Here is a 19373-nt window from a genome sequence, read left to right as displayed (position 1 = left end):
CCTGATGCCGCCCTTGGGAAGCACCAATTTACAGCAGATGACCAACAAGCCCAGAGAAACCCGTAGAAAAGACCACATGACACTAGGCGGGAACACAAGGGACCCTGGTAGGGGGGACGCGGGCTAGGGGAAGGCTAGCCAGGAAGGCTTCTCTGAGGTGCTGGCATGGGGAGGAGGGGGAGGGGCAGTGCCTACTCAGGAGGGCAGTGAGCAGGGGGGCGGGAGGGGAGCAGGATCAAGTGTGGCCTGACATGAGGTTGTTGGAGCGGAGAGTGGATTTTATCACGATGGCAGTGGGAGCCACCTGGTGGCTTTTACGGTGGGAAGACGACCCGAGTCGTGCCTTCTGTTCTGGCTGATGTGTGAGGGCTGACTGTGGAGGGCGGGCTGGAAGGCCCCTTCTGCTCCTGCAGACCCAGGTAGTAGAGGTATGGAAGGAGGAAAGTAGACGGGAGAGGAGCGGGGGGCCGAAGAGAAGCGGGGAGGGGGAAGGGCTGCACCCACAGAGCCGCCGGGGCCTGATGCAGGAGAAGGCCAGGTGTCCAGCTGACAGAGCACAGGGAAGGTGGACCCCGAGCTCCGATACGGGTAGAGGCTAGAAGCACAGGGCTGGGGCGGGCGGGGACCTATGCAGAGGTGTCCACACCTACCCATGATGATCTCTGACCACGGAGGGGCTGGTTCCCATGGAGCCCGCCAACGAAGCCCCCTCACTTTCTGGCTTAGGATACAAAAGCCCCTCGGACGGACGTGCAAAATCAAACCCGATATGCGTATCTGGTGTCTGAACTTACTCTAACTGATTCACATCCTCTGAAGAAAGTTTTACGACCCTTGGTCACGTGGTCTGCCTTGCAACTAGCTATCACGATGGTGTTTGAAAAGTTTCTCAATACACTGCACGTTTGTTTGTGCCAGGAGACTCAACTTCGCATCCCCAACTTGCCTCAAGCTCCCTGGAGGTCATCAGCCACTGTCCCCAAGCCGGGTGAGTGCTTCATTTCCGAGGGTGGATCGGGGGCAGGGTGGAGAAGGGGCCACGTGAGGGAGGCCACACTGAGAAGGGGAGGGGAGGGAAGGGGCCTGTGCAGAGGGGCACCCAGAACAACAGGTGATTTTCTTAGGGAGTCCCCAGTGGCATCCACCGTGCAGCACCAACAACGGACCGTGGTTATCTAACCATTTTAGACCCAGTGCTGCTGTATGGTGGGTCAGGGAGGAGAAAGAGGCGAATCACAGCCAGTCACAGACCCCCGGACGCCTTAACAGGATGCTGGCACGTCTCAAATGATTCTCGGTTTTTTTCGTTTTTAAGTAGGCTCCATACTCAATGTGGGGCCTGAACTCGTGACCCTGAGACCAAGAGTCGCATGCTCTACTGACTGAGCCAGCCAGGCGCCCCTCGAATGATTCTCTTTAACTTGAGGCTGCAAGCAGATTTTCAAGATGTGTTCAGTTTACTTTTGTTTACTGTAATGGAAGTGTGTGGAAATTCCTGCCTAGGAGACTCTGTCACTGGCTAGCACAGCCTCTGGAAAGGCCCGCCTGTCCCCTCCCTGGCTGAGCAGAAGACACTGGCCTTCTCCCCACAGGGCAGCAGAATACCCCACAGCCCGGGCCCCTCAGTAAGGGGAACACCGCCCCCCCCCCCACCCCGCTCCGGGCCCTGCCTGGCCTGGGAATGGGATCTAGAGGGAGGGAAAGAATCTTCTACGAAACAATCCCTACCCCAGTGCTCCAGCTCTCTCTGATCTCCCTCTGAGATCCCAAGCTCACAGCCTCATCAGAGGAAAACCAGCAGCGAGTGATTTCCAAGAAGGCTTCGGGCATATTTAAAATAGCAGCCACGACTCCATGCCAAAGCCTCAGGCTCAGACTCCAAGTGTTTACACGGCTGGATTTAGAACTCTGAAAATAAAACCAGTGGTTTATTCTCAAAACCAATCTCGCTGCTGGACAGAAGGGAAGGGCTCCAGTCAGGAGCTAAGAATACACCGCGCTTCGCTTCTTGGTTATCACCTTTATTTAAAACGAAACCTGCACCTGAATGTCCCGGGCGTAGAGTATCAAATGCTCCCATTAGGGCTCTGCTTCTGGAACAGAACACAAGCCTGCAGGCCAAGAGGGAGGGAGGTGAGGGGCGTAGGGCGGGCCGCCTGCACCTGCGGGCAGCCTCAGGAGCCCACCTCTACCAGGTGCTGCTTTTACCTTCAAAAGGGGAGGGGTCAAGGCTGGGAGGTGGGGAGTCAAGGTCCCTTCTAGCTCTGACTTCCCAGGCCATCTTTTAGAAACGTGTCCCGAAGTCCTCCGAGTGCTACCACGCAGCATTGGCCACAGGTGTGGGTCAGGCAGCAAGACGCCTCCTCACCCAAGGACGAGATAAGAGAAGCCTCTGGGGCCACCAGGGACGAGGAGAAGGGACACGTGTCAGTACAGCCTGAAAGCCAGTGAGGACCGAGGGGCTTCCGGTCACCCACGCATTTACACTCGCATCGGACTCATCGAGCACCTGCCAAGCATTAGATCCTTGGACGTCACATCACAGCAACCTGGTCCGAGGAAAACCGGCAGAAAGAAGCACTTGAGAAAACACAGTACACCAAATAAAACACCTGAAAACAAACTTATTACCAGGGAGATGAAATCGGTGAGACATTGATGAAAGAAACCAAACAAATAAATGCAAAGACATTCCATGCTCATGGACTGGAAGAATCAACAGTGTTAAAATGTCCACGCGACCACAGCAAGCTACAGATATAATGCCGTCCTATCAAAATACCAACAGCATTTTCCTTTTTTTTTTTTTAACGTTTATTTATTTATTTATTTATTTTTTTTTATTTTTTTTTTTTCAACGTTTATTTATTTTTGGGACAGAGAGAGACAGAGCATGAACGGGGGAGGGGCAGAGAGAGAGGGAGACACAGAATCGGAAACAGGCTCCAGGCTTTGAGCCATCAGCCCAGAGCCTGACGCGGGGCTCGAACTCACGGACCGCGAGATCGTGACCTGGCTGAAGTCGGACGCCTAACCGACTGCGCCACCCAGGCGCCCCTAACGTTTATTTATTTTTGAGACAGAGAGAGACAGAGCATGAACAGGGGAGGGGCAGAGAGAGAGGGAGACACAGAATCGGAAACAGGCTCCAGGCTCTGAGCTGTCACCGACAGTATTTTCCACAGAAAGAGAATAGCCCTAAAACTTATATGGAACCACAACAAAAAAGCCAAATGGCCAAAGCAATCTTCAGAAAGAAGAACAAAGCTGAAAGTATCGCAATCCTCAAGTTCAAGGTACACTACAAAGCTGCGGTAATCAAAACAGGATGGAAGCAGACACACTTGCCAGTGGAACAGAAGAGAGAGCAGAGAAATAAACCCACGTCTGTACAGGGAATGAACCTACGACACAGAAGACAGGAATATCCAACGGGGAAAAGACAGTCTTCAGTAAATGGTGCTGGGAAATCGGGACAGCTACGTGCAAAAGAATGAAACCAGGCTACTTTCTTACGCCACACACAAAAATAAACTCACAATGCATGGAAGACCTTAATGGGAGACCTGAAGCCGAAGAATCCTAAAAGAAAACACGGGCAGTAACCCCTTGGTCATCGACCTTAGCAAGATATTTATGGATACCTCTCCTGAGGGAAGAGAAACAGAAGCCAAAATAAACAGCTGTGACTATACCGATATAAAAAATTTTTTTGCACAGTGAAGGACACCATCAACAAAATAAAAAGGCAACGTACTGAATGGGAGGAGGTATTTGCAAACAACATACCTGATAATGGGTTAGTATCCAGAACATAGGAAGACCTTAATACAACTTAACAGCAGAAAAAGAAATAATCTGATTAAAAATGAGCAGAGGACCGGAATAAACATTTCTCCAACGAAGACATCCAGATGGCCAACAGGCACGTGAAAAGATGCTCGGCGTCGCTCATCATCAGGGAAATGCAAACCAAAACCACAATGTGATCCCACCTCACGCCTGTCAGAAAGGCGAAAATCACCAACACAAGAAACAACAAGTGTTGGCAAGGATGCGGAGGAGCAACCTTTATGCGCTGACGGGGAAATGTAAACTGGTGCAGTCACTGTGGAAACAATACGGAGGTTCTCAAAAAAGATGAGAAATAGGGGCGCCTGGGTGGCTCTGTCAGGTGAGCGTCCGACTCTTGATTTCAGCGGAGATCATGATCCCAGGGTTGTGGGATCAAGCCCCGCATCAGACTCCACCCTGAGCACGGGGCCTCCTTGAGAGTCTTTCTCTCTCTCCCTCTGTCCCACTCTCCCCACTTGTGTTCTCTCTTAAAAAGAGGAAAAAAATTAAAAATAGACCTATCATATAATCCAGTAATCCCACTGCTGGGTATTTCCCCAAAGAAAACGAAAACACTAATTCAAAAAGATACATGCACCCCTATGTTTACTGCAGCCTTACTTACAATAGCCAAGATATGGACGTGGCCTGAATCCACAGATATGTGAATGGATAAAGACGCCCACGTAAACACAATGGAATATTACTCGACCATTAAAAAAAAATGAGATATTGCCATTTGCCACAATATGGATAGACCTAGAAGGTACTATGTTTAAAGAAGTCTGAGAAACACATAGACTGCATTTCACTTATGTGTGGAATCTAAAAAACAAAAACAGACTCACGAAAACAGCAAACTGGTGATTGCCAGAGGTGGGGAGCTAGTGGGATGGACGAAATACGCGAAGGGGGTTAAGAGGTACAAGTTTCCCGTTATAAAATGAGTAAGGCGCAAGGATGAAAAGTACAGGACCGGGAGCGGTCGGTCACACGGTAACGACGTATGGTGACACGGTAGCTATGGTAACCACTCCACGGTAGCATCGTGCCGAGCGCCTGAGTAATGTATAGACTTGTCCAATCACCTGCGGTACGCCTGCAACTAATACAACACTGTGTGTCAACCACGCTTCAACAAAAACTTGTAACAACGGGGGGGCGGGGGCGCCTGGGTGGCTCAGTCACTTAAGCATCCGACTCCTGGTTTCAGCTCAGGTCGTGATTTTGCAGATCGTCAGACCGAGTCCCGCATCAGGCTCTGTGCTCACAGCACAGAGCCTACTTGGGATTCTGTCTCTCTTTGTGCCTCTCTCTCCAAAGAAATAAACATTTAAAAAGATTTTTTTTAACCAAAACATTGTAAATACCACTCAATGTCCTTAAGTGCCCCAGACAGTCTGAAAAACAAAGTATCCAGCCTGACGCCTCAAGCCTCCCAGGCAGGGAGGATAAAACTCGAGCTCACTGCCCAAGTGCTCAGACAGCAGCCCCAGCCCTGCCAGCCAAGTCTCCACAGGTGCCCACAGGCCTGCAGAAGATTCTACCAACACCCTTTAGGAGTTCCAGGACTGCTCCGAAAAGCAGTGGAAATGTTGCCAATCTCTTACTGGGTCTGAGATGCAGGAGGTGGGATGGGGAAGACCCCTGGCGGGATGGGGAAGACCCCTGTTGCACACTGCCAGTATGAGGCCCATCAGAAAATATTTGTCTGACGGGGCGCCTGGGGGGCTCAGTCGGTTGAGCGTCGGACTTCGGCTCAGGTCATGATCTCGCGGCTGGTGAGTTCGAGCCCCGCGTCGGGCCCTGTGCTGGCAGCTCGGAGCCTGGAGCCTGCTTCGGGTTCTGTGTCTCCCTGTCTCTCTGCCCTTCCCCCCCACACGCTTGGTCTCTCCAAAATAAAGCAGCGTTAAAAAAAAAAAATTAGAAAGAAAAAAAAAAAGAAAATATTTGCCTGAAACGGAATCAGTGGGGGCAGGGGAGGGGGCAGGGAAGAAACAGACCTGAGACCTTCCGAACCTGCACAGGACAAGACCACCAGCACCACGCTGTAAGCTCCCTGTGGCTCGCGAACACTCCCCCATTCTCTTGCACGAGACTCCCTTTCTGAAGTCCAAAAATGTTAGGTTCTGGGGCTACATGGAGACATCCTGCGGTCTGCTCATTTCTGCACATTAACAAAGACACCAATTCTTCTTTTTTTTAATACAATTTGTCAAATTGGCTTCCAGACAACACCCAGTGCTCATCCCAACAGGTGCCCTCCTCGATGCCCATCACCCGCTTTCCCCTCTCCCCCACCCCCCATCCACCCTCAGTTTGTTCTCTGCATTTAAGAGTCTCTTATGGTTTGCCTCCCTCCGTTTGTAGCTATTTTCCCCCTCCCCCTCCCCCATTGTCTTCTGTTAAGTTTCTCAAGATCCACATGAGTGAAAACATACAGTATCTGTCTTTCTCTGACTGACTTGTTTCACTCAGCATAACACCTTCCAGTTCCATCCACGTCGCTGCAAACGGCATGATTTCATTCTTTCTCATTGCCAAGTAGTATTCCACTGCATACATAAACCACATCTTCTTTATCCGTTCGTCAGTTGGTGGACATTTAGGCTCTTTCCACAATTTGGCTATTGTTGAGAGTGCTGCTATAAACACTGGGGTACATGTGCCCCTGTGCATCAGCACTCCTGTATCCTTTGGGGAAATTCCCAGCAGTGCTATTGCTGGGTCATAGGGTAGGTCTATTTTTAATTTTCTCAGGAACCTCCACACTGTTTTCCAGAGCGGCTGCGCCAGTTTGCATTCCCACCAACAGTGCGAGAGGGTTTCCGTCTCGCCACATCCTCGGCAGCGTCTGTTGTTTCCTGAGTTGTTAATTTTAGCCACTCTGACTGGTGTGAGGTGGTATTTCAGTGTGGCTTTGATTTGTGTTTCCCTCATGATGAGTGATGTTGAGCATCTTTTCATGTGTCTGTCGGCCATCTGGACGGCCTCTTTGGAGAAGTGTCTATTCTTGTCTTCTGCGCATTTCTTCACTGGATTATTTGTTTTTTGGGTGTGGAGTTTGGTGAGTTCTTTATAGATATTGGATACTAGCCCTTTGTCCGATTGGTCATTTACAAATATCTTTTCCTATTCCGTCGGTCGCCTTTTAGTTTTGTTCAGTGCGGAAGCTTTTTATCTCCATGAGGTCCCAGTAGTCCATTTTTGCTTGTAATTCCCTCAAAAGGCGCCAATTCTGCATCAGAGATCCGGGGAGCCTAAGAAGGGCGGCACGTTCACGTGGGGCCATCCGATGGGGCAGGAGGGATGCAGCCGCTCACCCTTCCCACATGTCACTGCAGCCCCAGTGCCCGGGGCCTTGGGTTTACCCGTGCATCTCTCCACAGATGACCCGCTAACCCTACTGACCTATGGGGTAATAATTCGCTTCGCGAGGTTGTCGCTGGAATCAAGGACTCGGGCCCAGCCCGCACACGCTCAGAGGGGGTCGCCGCCACCACTGTGCTGTCGTTGTTTTACCGACACAGAGCAGCAAAAACAGTCTAAAAACAGCAACCAGATCTGTTCTTCAAGTGGCAGTTTGGTGGCAGGAGGACCATACTGCAGGGCGGAGCACAGGGCCCACGCCCAGCCCTGCGGCCCACCGGCTCTGCTCCCGAGCCGTCCCCTGAACAACCCAAAGGTCATTCCCTGCACCTCCACACACGGTGACTTCCCGCCGGGCACCCTGGAGGGCCGCGTCCACTGAAACAGAGGACAGTTTTCCTTTCAGTGGCAACTCCCTGTGCTGGCCGTGTGGGCACCAGCCAGCCCAGACACGGTCACGACAGAAACTTCAACAGAAGGGGGAAATTCCAGTCCCCACGGCTACCCCACCCAACTCGGGAAATGCTCACAGCAAGCCTGGGGAGTGACGAGGTGGGACGAGATGTTCTTGAAAGCAGCCTGGCGGGCTGGGCATACTGAAGACCTGGGGGAGGCAGACGGTTCCAGAAGTGTGTCTGAAACAGAGGGGCGGGCAACCTGAAAGGCATCTGAGCGGACGAGACCCTCGCCGACTCCCGGGACAGGACCGTGCTTCACGAACACACCCGGGACCCCACAGGCACACGGAAGCGGGACCCACAACGTGGGCACCTCAACCGTCTGCAGAGCCTTGGCGTCAAGGGCGAACGACCTTTCTGGGATTTGCGTGGCATTCTCTACACAAACCTCGCTGTCCCCGCAAAGGCGTGTGTCCTACAAACGAGGGTGGGGTTTCAAAGGCCGACACAGGGATGGAATTCTGGAGAATAAAAGGTTCAGGTGGGCGGGTCCCACCCAGGAATGCTGAACCCAAACTGTGGCCCGAAGGAACCTGACACCCTCCCGCCGAGGGATCAATATCTACCTCAAGACTTTAAGGAACTGCCACAAAAATCTCCTGCAGCGTGGAAAATTAACTGCCTCGGGAATGTGGATTTGTTTGAGGGCAAACCCCTAGAATCTTCTGTTGAGAATCATGTCTCTGGACACAGAGGCCAAGGGATGCGGTCAGCTGCACCCACCTGACCTCCACCCTGCACATCAACGGAATGTCAGGTGAAGGAACACGTAAGTAACAAAGCCTTGGGGAGTCCTCAGGATCCGGGCCGAGGGGGGAATCAGGAACACAGTTATTCAAAATGCCTTCCTGGGAACAAGAATTTGAAAGTGGTTGTAATCCAAACTGCCTGCGAGTACCGTAAATATTTTTTTTTAATTTTTTTAATGTTTACTTATTTTTGAGAGAGAGAGAGAGAGTGAGCAGGGGAGGGGCAGAGAGAGAGGGAGACTCACAGAGTCTGAAGCAGGCTCCAGGCTCTGAGCTGTCAGCACAGAGCCTGATGTGGGGCTTGAACTCAAGGACTGAGAGATCATGACCTCAGCGGAAGTCGGATGCTCAACAGACTGAGCCACCCAGATGCCCCAACGAGCACCGTAAACATTTAAGTGTTCTTCCCAAAGGGACAGCACAGTGGCCTCGAGACCCTGGTGTTAACTTTTCAGTTCAGGGCTACTTTGCCTATTAAGGTAGTCATAAAATTTAAAAGTTACTGACTTCAATTACACTAAACTACTTTATAGCATACAAGTTTTTGTATTTATATAACATAAATATTATAGAAAACAGTAGGTTGTAATAAAATCTTAAATATATATAAAAATAAAGACAAGTACGTTTAAAAATACAAAAGTCAACGGATCTGACTGTTACTTCTGAGGGATTTTTTTGGTTTTTAATGTTTGTTTATTCTTGAGAGAGAGAGCACAAGTGGGGAGGAGGCAGAGAGAGGGAGGCAGAGGACCTGAAGCAGGCTCTGTGCTGACAGCAGAGAGCCTGATGTGGGGCTCAAACTCATGACCTGTGAGATCATGACCTGAGCTGAAGTCAGAGGCTTAACCGACTGAGCCTCCCAGGCACCACAGGATCATTTTTACCCATTCCATCTCAAGGGGAAGAAATTATTTTTTATGTTTCACGGATAGAAGAGCTCATACATGCAGAACCTCACTTTCCGAGCTGGCCAGGGTGGCAGCAGTTCCTTCCAGAATGTTCCCTGTTGTTGGAGGCGGATGGGGGGTGGGGGGGGTCACCACTGAGGGGGCCAGAGCAGATAATGGGGACAAAACACGTACACCCCGCAGTGCCCTAAGTGACACACCCACACATATCCCTGATCCCCCTACTACTAGCCCAGGAGGGCAAGTGTCATTATCAATACTCATTTTCCAAATGAGGAAACTGAGGCACAGAGAGAGTAAACAGTCTGCTCAAAGACACTCATTCTGGAAAATAGCAAGGACATACATCCGGCTCTAGATGCCCTCCTCAGCCGGGGAGCCGCTTGGGCCCTAGGACCAGCCTGAAAGGATGTCACGGCACATTTATCACTCCTCCTCTGTGGGAACAAGCGAACGAAACACAGCAGAGCATCACCACAGGGCCACACACGCAAACCAGGTCCGACCCTCTGGAGGTCCCACCGCCCCTCTACGTGCGCAGAGGATGGGAGACCCACAGGACCGTCCTTCTGCACCTGTGCCTCTCTCTACTGTCACAAGCCAATAACCCGACGGTGCCGCAGGCACGCCGGCCCGTGGGCGCCGGTCCAGGCAGGTGGCAGACACAAATTCGCAGCAACTGCGTTAGCCTGTTAGGTTCTACTGCATTTGACTTTCGCTCTTGGGGCAGAAACTTGAGATCTTAGCTCCAGCACAGGGTAGGTGAAGTCTTCAAACGTGAACAGGTCTGGGAAGAGACAAACGCCTTCCCAAGGGTCCGTGTGTCTGTCTCGGGGAAGGGAGCGGGCAAGGCAGTTAACTCCAGCGGAGTGGGGCTCAGGACCGGAGCGCTGGATTCAAAAGCCCCCTCTCCCAGGGCTCACTCCACCCGCGGGGAGACCCGGGGAAGGGCCGTGGGGAGTGTGAGAGGAGTAGAAGCCCTCGAGAGGCAGCAGACAGACCGGGGGAAAGGAGGAGAGAAGCCTGTGGCCACCGAGTCTTCAACTACAGCCATGGGCGCTGGCCACCTGACCCGGCGCCACGGCCCCAAGACAGCCCGGCGTTCGGACGAGCAGTGCACCTGCGGGGACCACACAAGCGACGGAGCAGAGCCTCCGGGGCCCGCGGCCACTCTTCCCACGAGACCCGAGGGGAACACTCCAACGGTAAGAACGGGCAGAACAAGCATGCCGACCCGGTGAAGCCTGGGCGTCAAGCACAGGTGCCAGGGCGCCACGAGAAGGCACGGGGCACACGCCAGTACCAGTCACGAGGCAGGTCACCTGCTGCCACACGGAGACAAGGCCTAGGGGAGGCCAGACTTCCGCCCACAGTGCCTGTCTGGGGACTTGAAGAGGCCACCCGGGTCCCGAGATGTGGGCCGGCAGCGGCCCCCCGTCACCCAGCGACCACCGGGGTCAGCAACCGATACGCGGCCCACCGCTCTGTGTCCACACGGACGTTCTGTCACTCCCGGTACGGTATTCAACGCGTTACAAGCACAAGCACTCTACCACGAAATAGGCTTTGGGTCAGGCGACTCTGCCCGACCGCAGGCTGACGTGAGCGTTCTGGGCTCACTTCAGGTGGGCCGGGCCCAGCTAGGATGCCCAGTTCAGTGTCTTACGTGCGTTTTCCACTTAGGATGCTTCCAATTACAACGGGTTTACCGGCCCCCACACCCCGTGGCTGAGCCCAGGAGAATCTCGTTGTGAAGAGTGAGAACGTCGGCCCCAGAGCAACACAGGTCCAGTGACACCATCTCTGTACCATCACGTTGGCAAACCAAAGGATTTCGAGATGACGTGGAGCGCTCCAAACGACATTTGTTACCAAGTACTCCGCCGAACACACTGGGTAAATACCAGCGCTTATCATCACGTTGAAGGTTACACGTCACTGGCAAGAGGACGATCCGTCACCACTCACCGCCACGGAAAGGGGCGTCGTCCTTCAGGTCGGAGGTGGGGTCCTCTGTCCGCCGGGCAGTGCAGTCTGGCCACCGGCCCTCCGGGAGGAAGCGAGAGTGCTGCGGGAAAGGTGCTGCGAGAAACCAGCTCTCTGAGATGCACACGCCCTTGGCCTGGGTCGGGGATGACACGAACCCATGTGTTGCAAAGCAATAATCTTCTAGTGACGTGAATGAAGAAAGAGGGGGGACGATGAAGCCAAAGAAGAAAGATGACTGTCTTCTCCCGCCTGGTAATTTTCAGGTACGATGGCCAATAATTTAAAAAGCTGCAGTTACACTGAGCCTCGTGGGAAAATACAGGGTGACAGACTAAAAACAAAACCCGGGGTCAGTGTATCCTTGCTGTAGCGCGAGGAAGGCCATCAGCCTTCTCCGCGGCACGTACAAACCCAAGCACAGCCACGCGTTTGGGATTTTCCGCCTCGGAGTCTCCTGCAAACTTCACAGAGGCAACCCCTGTAAATCAAAGACGATGCCGTTGAACCACGTGGTTAGCACCTGCTCTCACATTCACTCCTGGTCGTCCAGAGCGCCAGCCAGGTGCGGGGTGAACCCCTTATTTAAATGGATGAGGCAGATGGGGCGCAGGGCAGTTGGGTACCCAACTCAGGACCCGTCTGAGCATCTGCCAGCCGAAGAGTTGTAGCCGAGACTAAACCCACCCCCACCTAAGCCTGCTTCCTCCACGTGGCAACTTCCCATCTCCCAGGATGCACAGGACACTTCTTCCCGCCACCATCGTGGCATCCCCCACGTACCAGCGAAGGCACCCAGGAAAGCGAGCAAGAAGGAAAAAGCCACAATGTCACGCTCAGACGTCCCCCGGCACCCTGGGGCCCGAGGGACTAACGGTGTCCGTACCTCCAGGGGATCAATGGCCGAACAGGAGCCCAGGAAGAGTTAGCTGGGGCCGAGGGGGGTGGGGGCGGGGAGCCGCTAGGGAGACAGTGGAGTTGGGGGCAGACAATTTCTGACTGGCAGGCAGATTAGGCAGCAGAACAAAGCGGGAGCCGCAGGGGGAGCCAGGCAGGGGCAGGGAAGAAGACCAAGAAATTACGGACAAACCTCCCTTTAAGTTTGGGAGAAAGCCACTTCCTAGGAGAACAGCAGGTGCAAAACCATCAAAATCCTCGATCCTGAAGGGGGTCTTGACCTGAAAACTGGGATGAGGCCTAAAGAGCAACTGCAAACCCCCAGACAGCGAACACAGCACCCGTTCCAACATTCATTCCCTGACTGGCCCAGGCGTGGAAGCCTCCAGAGACGGCGAACTCTGCACACCGGAAGGCGGCCTGTTCCAAACCGCGAGGGCTTGTGACAAGAGACTGCCTCGTTGTGAGGCAGGATCCTTTTCCACTGGGTCCCTCTTATGTCCGCTTCTCAAATACCGGGAGACAAGTCTCCACACTCCCGGGCGTCTCTTTCAAAGTAAAAATCTCCAGTGTCTCCAATGTACTTGGCTCCCAGAATCTTCCATGAACCAGATCAGGAAAGCGGATTAGGCACCTACTCTTGAATGCAAGAGATATCAGACTCTCAGAAGGCTGGGATTCCAGTTTGAGAATGAAAATAATCAGAAGAATAAGCTCCAGGGGAACCTGGGTGGCTCAGTCGGTTGAGAGTCCGACTCATGGTTTCGGCTCAGGACATGATGTCACGGTTCATGGGTTCGAGCCCCGCGGCGGGCTCGGTGCTGACAGCTCAGAGCCTGGAGCCTGCTTCGGATGTGTGTCTCCCTCTCTGCCCCTCCCCTGCTCATGCTCACGCTCTCTCTCTCTCTCTCTCTCTCTCTCTCGCAAAAGTAAACAAACATTAAAAAAAAGTTTTGTTTTGTTTTTTTTTTAAAGGAGGAGGCGGAGGAGGAAGGGCTCTAAGTATCTGGGAGCTATCGATGAGCTGCCTGTGTGGCACCAAAGGAGAGAGAACCAGCCCTGCTCAGGTCTCCCACACCTGCCCGGTGCTAAGGTAACAGGATGTAAGTTGCAGGAAAGCAATCAAAGGTATGCATCCCTAAGTCAGGATCCTGTTTCCGGTGCTTCACAGACCACCCGGTGTCTGGTTGTTCTAAAGCCCTTGCTACGTGAACAGAAAAGCACAAAGCGGATGAACGGCCCCAGCTCCCCCATCCCCATCAACGGAAGAAGTGGCCGTCGGAGGGACTCTGACCTGGGCTAAGAACTGGAGAGGGCAAGGGCTGCACCAGAAAGGCCGGAGGCATTGTTCACGGCCTCCGCTCTCAAGGGTCCGTCCGCAGGACCAGCGAAAGGAGCCCGTGCGATGACAGGCACAGGGGAACACAAGACTCCCTCTGACATCCACTCGAATGAGCTCGCGTCCCACTGGCACCCAAAGACAATCCACTGGACAAAGGGGGCGGGGCGGCCCCGTGTCCTCACCAGCACAAGTGGCATGCTACCTCCTGCCAAGTCCTGGACCTGCTATCGCACCAGAGATATATTCCGCCCTTGGTAAGGTCCCCAACAGAGGACTACGGAGGAAAGTGACCCTCGTTTTCCCTCTCCCTCCTGCCAACTGAAAATGCGCCTCTTAAGATTACCTGCATTTGTTAGATACAGAGAGGCCAAATGAGCCCTCCGCAAACCTCCGGCTGGTGTGCGCCACCCCCCACCCCCCCCCCAACCCCCGGCACCGAATGAGGGAGGAAAGTCCACTTCCCAACCCAGGAGAGCAGATCTCTCCCCAAGCTCTGAGTCTTTAGGCCCAGGAGTGATGTTAGAACTGAAAACCAACCCTGGAAACAGAAATAACGAGACTGTGTAAGAAGATAACGAGAGATTATGAGAAAACCAGCCAGACGTGGGCTGTTAACATATTCTGAATTACAGAGGCGTCTACGTTAATTCTTAATTAACGAGAGACTAGACAACTAACGGGAATGCCTCTGTCAACTGAAAAACATCACAAGAAACAGAATTTTAAAGGCCGTTGCCTACAAACAAGTAAACATCAACACCCCAGCAGACTCTAATCCGGGCTGAACAAAACCTAGAGCAAAACCATGGCGGGCAGATGGTTCTTCTCTCAAAATGATGCAAAGACAATAATCTCCCTTCTTTTTTGCTAATCTGCTGACCTTAATACCAGTTCTGTTCACCACCTGGGGATATAACGGCAGCTGTACACGCTTTATCTCAGTCACTGTCCTTAATAAATAAAAGCTTTACTTTCCTTCATTATCTTACTTTGACATTTTTTTTTTTTAATTTTTTAATCTTTATTTTTGAGAGTGAGACAGAGCATGGGCGAGGGGAGGAACAGAGAGAGAGGGAGACACACGATCCGAAGCAGGCTCCGGGCTCTGAGCCGTCAGCACAGAGCCCGACGTGGGGCTCAAACCCACAGACCATGAGATCATGACCTGGGCTGAAGTTGGATGCTCAACCGACTGAGCCACCCAGGCACCCCTACTGTGACATCAGTTTGATGAACTATTGTTCCAAATCATCGCAGAGGAAAAAAGAAAAAGAAACAGCCTGAAAGACATTTCCTATGAAAAACAAACACCTTATGCTAAAAAAGCAAAACAACTCACTGTGGAAACCATAACATCCGCTTTTATGCCTGATGTTGGCGAAGAGGAACGATCTCTTACAGGTTAACTCCAGAAATCCCAGCCAACTCGCTGACGGAGAAACTCCTCGTTTCCAGTTGCTCAACTCCTAGTGATCCGACAAGACCCAAATCCTTTTACCCCTCGGTGAGGTCTTCACTAACTCCTTCTCTTGCTCACGGACCCCTGCTCCTTTTTCCTTTCCGCCAGCCCTTTCATTAATTCCTGCCACAAACGCTTAGTAAGAGTCCGAGTGGAACCACAGTACCCTTAACTCTGCCGTACAGACAGGAAGAACACAGGCTTCGTTTCCTGCTCAGGAGGGGCTCACGGTCAGAATTGGCAGGTATGCGGACGAGATTACTATCATACGCTGGGATTAGTAGTGCTCTAATGGAGGAAGGCGGTGCAGAGAAATGCAGTCGACCCTTCCCCTAAATATCCCGTGAAGCTTCATAGGAGCCTCTCCCTCCCCCAGCAGGCTGTCGGGCCTCTGAAGACAGGACCTCTAGCCCCCTGCTCCCGCTTGGCACATGCCACGGAAACACAACAAATATTTGTTGACGCAACAGGAAAACAAGCAACTAACAAGAGGGTTAAGCACTACCACTGCCTCATAGCTGAGTCCTCGGTCTGTGAACTGTATGACCAGCCGGATGGCTGCAATGGGCTGACGTGACACCGGAAGATGTCCTTGGCAGGTGGACTTCTGAACGTGCCTTTGCCGGCACGATCTTCCCGGCCGGCACCAACAGGTGACTATGCCGATACGACGGGCTCCACGTGGAGAAAATTAATGCGTCAAGACACAGTCCGAGCCTCCGGTGCCTGCTTAGGGCGTCCCTGGCTGACCTTCAGGGGCTGCTCTGTTCTCCAGGAAAGCAATCCGACCTCACGACAAAAACAATGAAGGTTTTCCTAAATTACTATCTAGAGTCATTTATAAAAAGCATGTGATCTCCCAAATACGGAGCACCTAACTCGTTTTAAATGCTTCGCATGAGAAACTGAATTATGCTGTTTCTGTAAAACCATGCACGCCCTTCCCAGTAACAGAGCAAGTTAACAAATAAAAAGGTACCAAGTTTTTTCAGCAATTTTATTTCACTTAATTGCTGCCTCCTCTCTTTCTCCACGAAGGTGTTGTGCTTCAATTTTTTTTATTTTATTTATTTATTTATTTTTAACCATAAGACAGTCCATCAAGCTCCTCAAGCTGAAAGATACAAATCAGGGGAAGCAGAAATTAAAGAACGAAGCCACTCATAAAAATGTGCTGTCACATCAGCTGCAAATTACTAATTTAAAAAGCTAACTAACCTCAGTCGGGGCTATCAATGAATCACTTTATTGTGGTAATCAATCCTCCTGGACAGCATCAGAACACCCTACAGACACCTGCCGCCCTGGCAAACAGGAGGGGTGCAGAGAGCACGCAATGGGAGGGGACGCCCTACAGGGTAATTCATCATTTATTATTTGATCTTTTTTTGCATTAAATTATACTTGTGTCAACAGACTCTGCCCCGGTACATGTGCATCAGGTAACAGGAAACTGCCCTTGATCTGACACAGAGCCCCTCTGAAACGTTCTAGGGCTCCAGATGATTATGAACCTGACAGAGAAGCCTGCCAGGGGTCTCTGCGAGGCGGATGTGTAACGAGGAAGAGGAAAAGCCTAAATAGGTGAGCATGACGGGGATGAAGAAGTACAAGAGAGTCACCCTACAAAGGTGGGTGCTCCCATCCTTTCGCCCTAAAGCCTGAAGAATACAGGGGAGAGATGCCTGGGTGGTTCAGGAGGTTGAGCGCCCAACTCTTGATTTCGGCTCACGTCACGATACCAGGCTGTGTTCAGCAGGGAGCCCGCTCAAGAATGTGTCTCTCCCCCTCCCTCCCTCTCTCTTACCCTTTTCTGCTCCTCTCCTCTGATCTGTCTCTAATGTAAAAAATTTTTAAAACATACAGAAAAACCATATGCACGTGATGTGTGAACCTGTGTTTTAAAGTAAGATTAACCCTCTTCCTTCCCTACTACTGGCATATAGGTACCTCGTCTAAGATGAAGCTTGTAATTCCAAGAAGTCACGGAAACTATTTAATGTAACAGTTACTTTGTCTCTTAAAGTTTTTTTCCCGTGGCCAAATCACAAGGGCTGAAAAAGAGTCCAACAAAAGGAGAACCTGTCCCCGGTGACAAATGTCCTCTAATTCCCCTTAGACTTGAAAGAACTTCGAATTTTTTTTTTCATGTTTATTTATTTATCTTGACAGAGGGGGGACAAGGGGAGAGAGAGAATCCCAAGCAGGCTCCGTGCTGTCAGCGCAAAGCCCGACGCAGGGTTGGGGCCCACGAACCGTGAGATTATAACCTGAGCCGAGATCGAGAGTCAGAAGCTCAACTCACTGGGCCACCCCAAGAACTTTAAATGTAATACCGTGTGGCCAAGACTTAAAGAAAGCTAGAGGCGCTGTTCGTTCTGTATGCTGCATTTCGGTCCCACGACGGTTTAGCCGCAGTGCTGAAATCAGAAAGGGGCTGCAACGTTTCGCGGACTCTCACTGGCAAAACTATTTCTCATTCCGAATGGGAGTACCACACACTTGGCTACGTTCTGTAACACACAGCACCTCACCTTCCTAAAAGCAAAATTCTCTAGGTCTTGTAAACCTACCTGTCCAAACCTGGTTTAGGCAAGACTTTGTACTTTGTGGACTTCTGCCCTATGGACATTTACGGGGAAAGTGAGCCTGGGTTCTGCTGTGTCTGAACGTTACCTTACAGTATTTTACCTTGAATTCAGAGCTTCACTTAAATAGCACCTGAATCTGAACACTGTGTATCAGAGGAAGCAAACCTACAAAAAGTAGGAAAGTGTAAACATGAAAAGGCCTGAAAGCTGTGGGGACTGCATCTTAACCTGTGACAGACGCTGACTTTACAAGAAATAACCCCAAGAATAGGGACACTTCAGGCCTTTTAGCCAAAGGCAGGTGAGGGACGTGGCCTTTGTGTGATTACCTAGAACTCCAGAATAAAGTGAGATCCTGGAATTCAAACTGTGTGTGCCATAACCCAGCTCAGAGACATTCAGTTTTTCTACTCAACCCACAATGCTAACTAGTGTTATGTCTCAGACCAAAGCAATTCCACCGAGAGGGGCTGGCCACAAGAAACAAACAAAGCGAGTGTTACTCTAATTATTACTATTATAATCTTACGCCGCCCTAGAGGGAAACATTCCAACACGCCTTACGCCTCTGCTTTCCAAATCTATTATCAATCCATCTGACCGGCGCCCAAATACCCAAACCCCAATACTTCTAACTTGTATCGCTAGGGACCACGAAGAAACGCATTCTTTCCAAACCGAAACGCATTCTTTCCAAACCGTGCGTGTTCCCTCCCTCCCCTCCACGGGTGCTTGTCTGGAACCCAGGCAGCTAATCACTGTTTTCGCCAAACCCACAGCAAAGACGCAGGCCTGCTATCGTAGGGAGAACCCGGTCCTGTGGATTCGAACTTCCACCCAAGAAACGCAAACGACGGCAGGAGCAACTTTACACAAACCGACTTCAACAAAATAACGCCCATCGTTTCTGAGTATCTCAAGAGCATCCAGGGAGGGGTGGGTAACGGCTGGAGTCCAACACAGCCCCTTCTCCAATATCCCAAGGCACGTTCCGCCGCAAGGTACGGGCAGCAAGTTAAACTAGAAAAAGCCTGCAACAAGTGACTTTGTATTACGGCCTCACCTTTAAAAAAAAAAAAAAAATCAGACTTAAACTCTACTGCAGGCTCAAGTGCTTATTTCAAATATTCTCTAACACGTTCTGAGAATCATTAGAAGCACACTAGAACGTGACAAGGTTTAGCTCCAGTTTACCTTCAAACTAGTTCAGCGAGGTCAGTGATTTCTCTGTGCTGGTGGTTTTGAGACAGACCCTGGGCAGCCAGCTGCCTCATGAGGTCCACCGGGGAGGACTCCCCACTCCAGGGGCGGTGAGTTACCAGCTGAAAACCTCTAATTAAAAGCACACACCGCAGGGTCTCAACTACCCCTCATCTCCACCAACAGCAGGGTTAGGTGATCAGCACACCGATTTCTCGGCGGCGAAATGCATGGGGACCATACCTTTAAGTCTCCCCTCTACCCCCAACATCAGCAGGGGGTTAACAACCCAGCCCCTCCACTCACCCCCAGCCTCTTCCCTTCAGGGTGATTGACCCCGCACGTGGAGAGAAGGGGATCTGTGTGTTGCGACTTCTGGACGATTCTGACTCCCAAATACTAGCAAGCTTACCTAATTTTTCCAAGAGAGTATTGTCACATCTGCTTTCAAAACCTTCCCTGCAAGGCCCCTGTTGGAGGGGCTAAGGCGAAAGGGAACTGAAATTTCAGAACAGGCTGCCGGGCTGTAATTATCCTACCGGCATAGAATACATTACTAGCAAACGGAATCCTGTCC

The 19373-nt window shown here is 51.5% G+C and overlaps 1 protein-coding gene across 20 annotated transcripts in view; it reads right to left on the bottom strand.

Moving 5' to 3' along the window:
* AGAP1 (ArfGAP with GTPase domain, ankyrin repeat and PH domain 1) overlaps positions 1 to 19373 on the bottom strand; it is a 553911-nt gene that overhangs the window by 381439 nt on the left and 153099 nt on the right. The window lies entirely within an intron of this gene.

The sequence above is a fragment of the Leopardus geoffroyi genome, chromosome C1 (genome assembly GCF_018350155.1).
Source record: "Leopardus geoffroyi isolate Oge1 chromosome C1, O.geoffroyi_Oge1_pat1.0, whole genome shotgun sequence".
Taxonomy (NCBI): Eukaryota; Metazoa; Chordata; class Mammalia; order Carnivora; family Felidae; genus Leopardus; species Leopardus geoffroyi.
The sequence above is the reverse complement of the archived record's forward strand: the minus strand, read 5'-3'. Positions and strand labels throughout refer to the sequence as shown.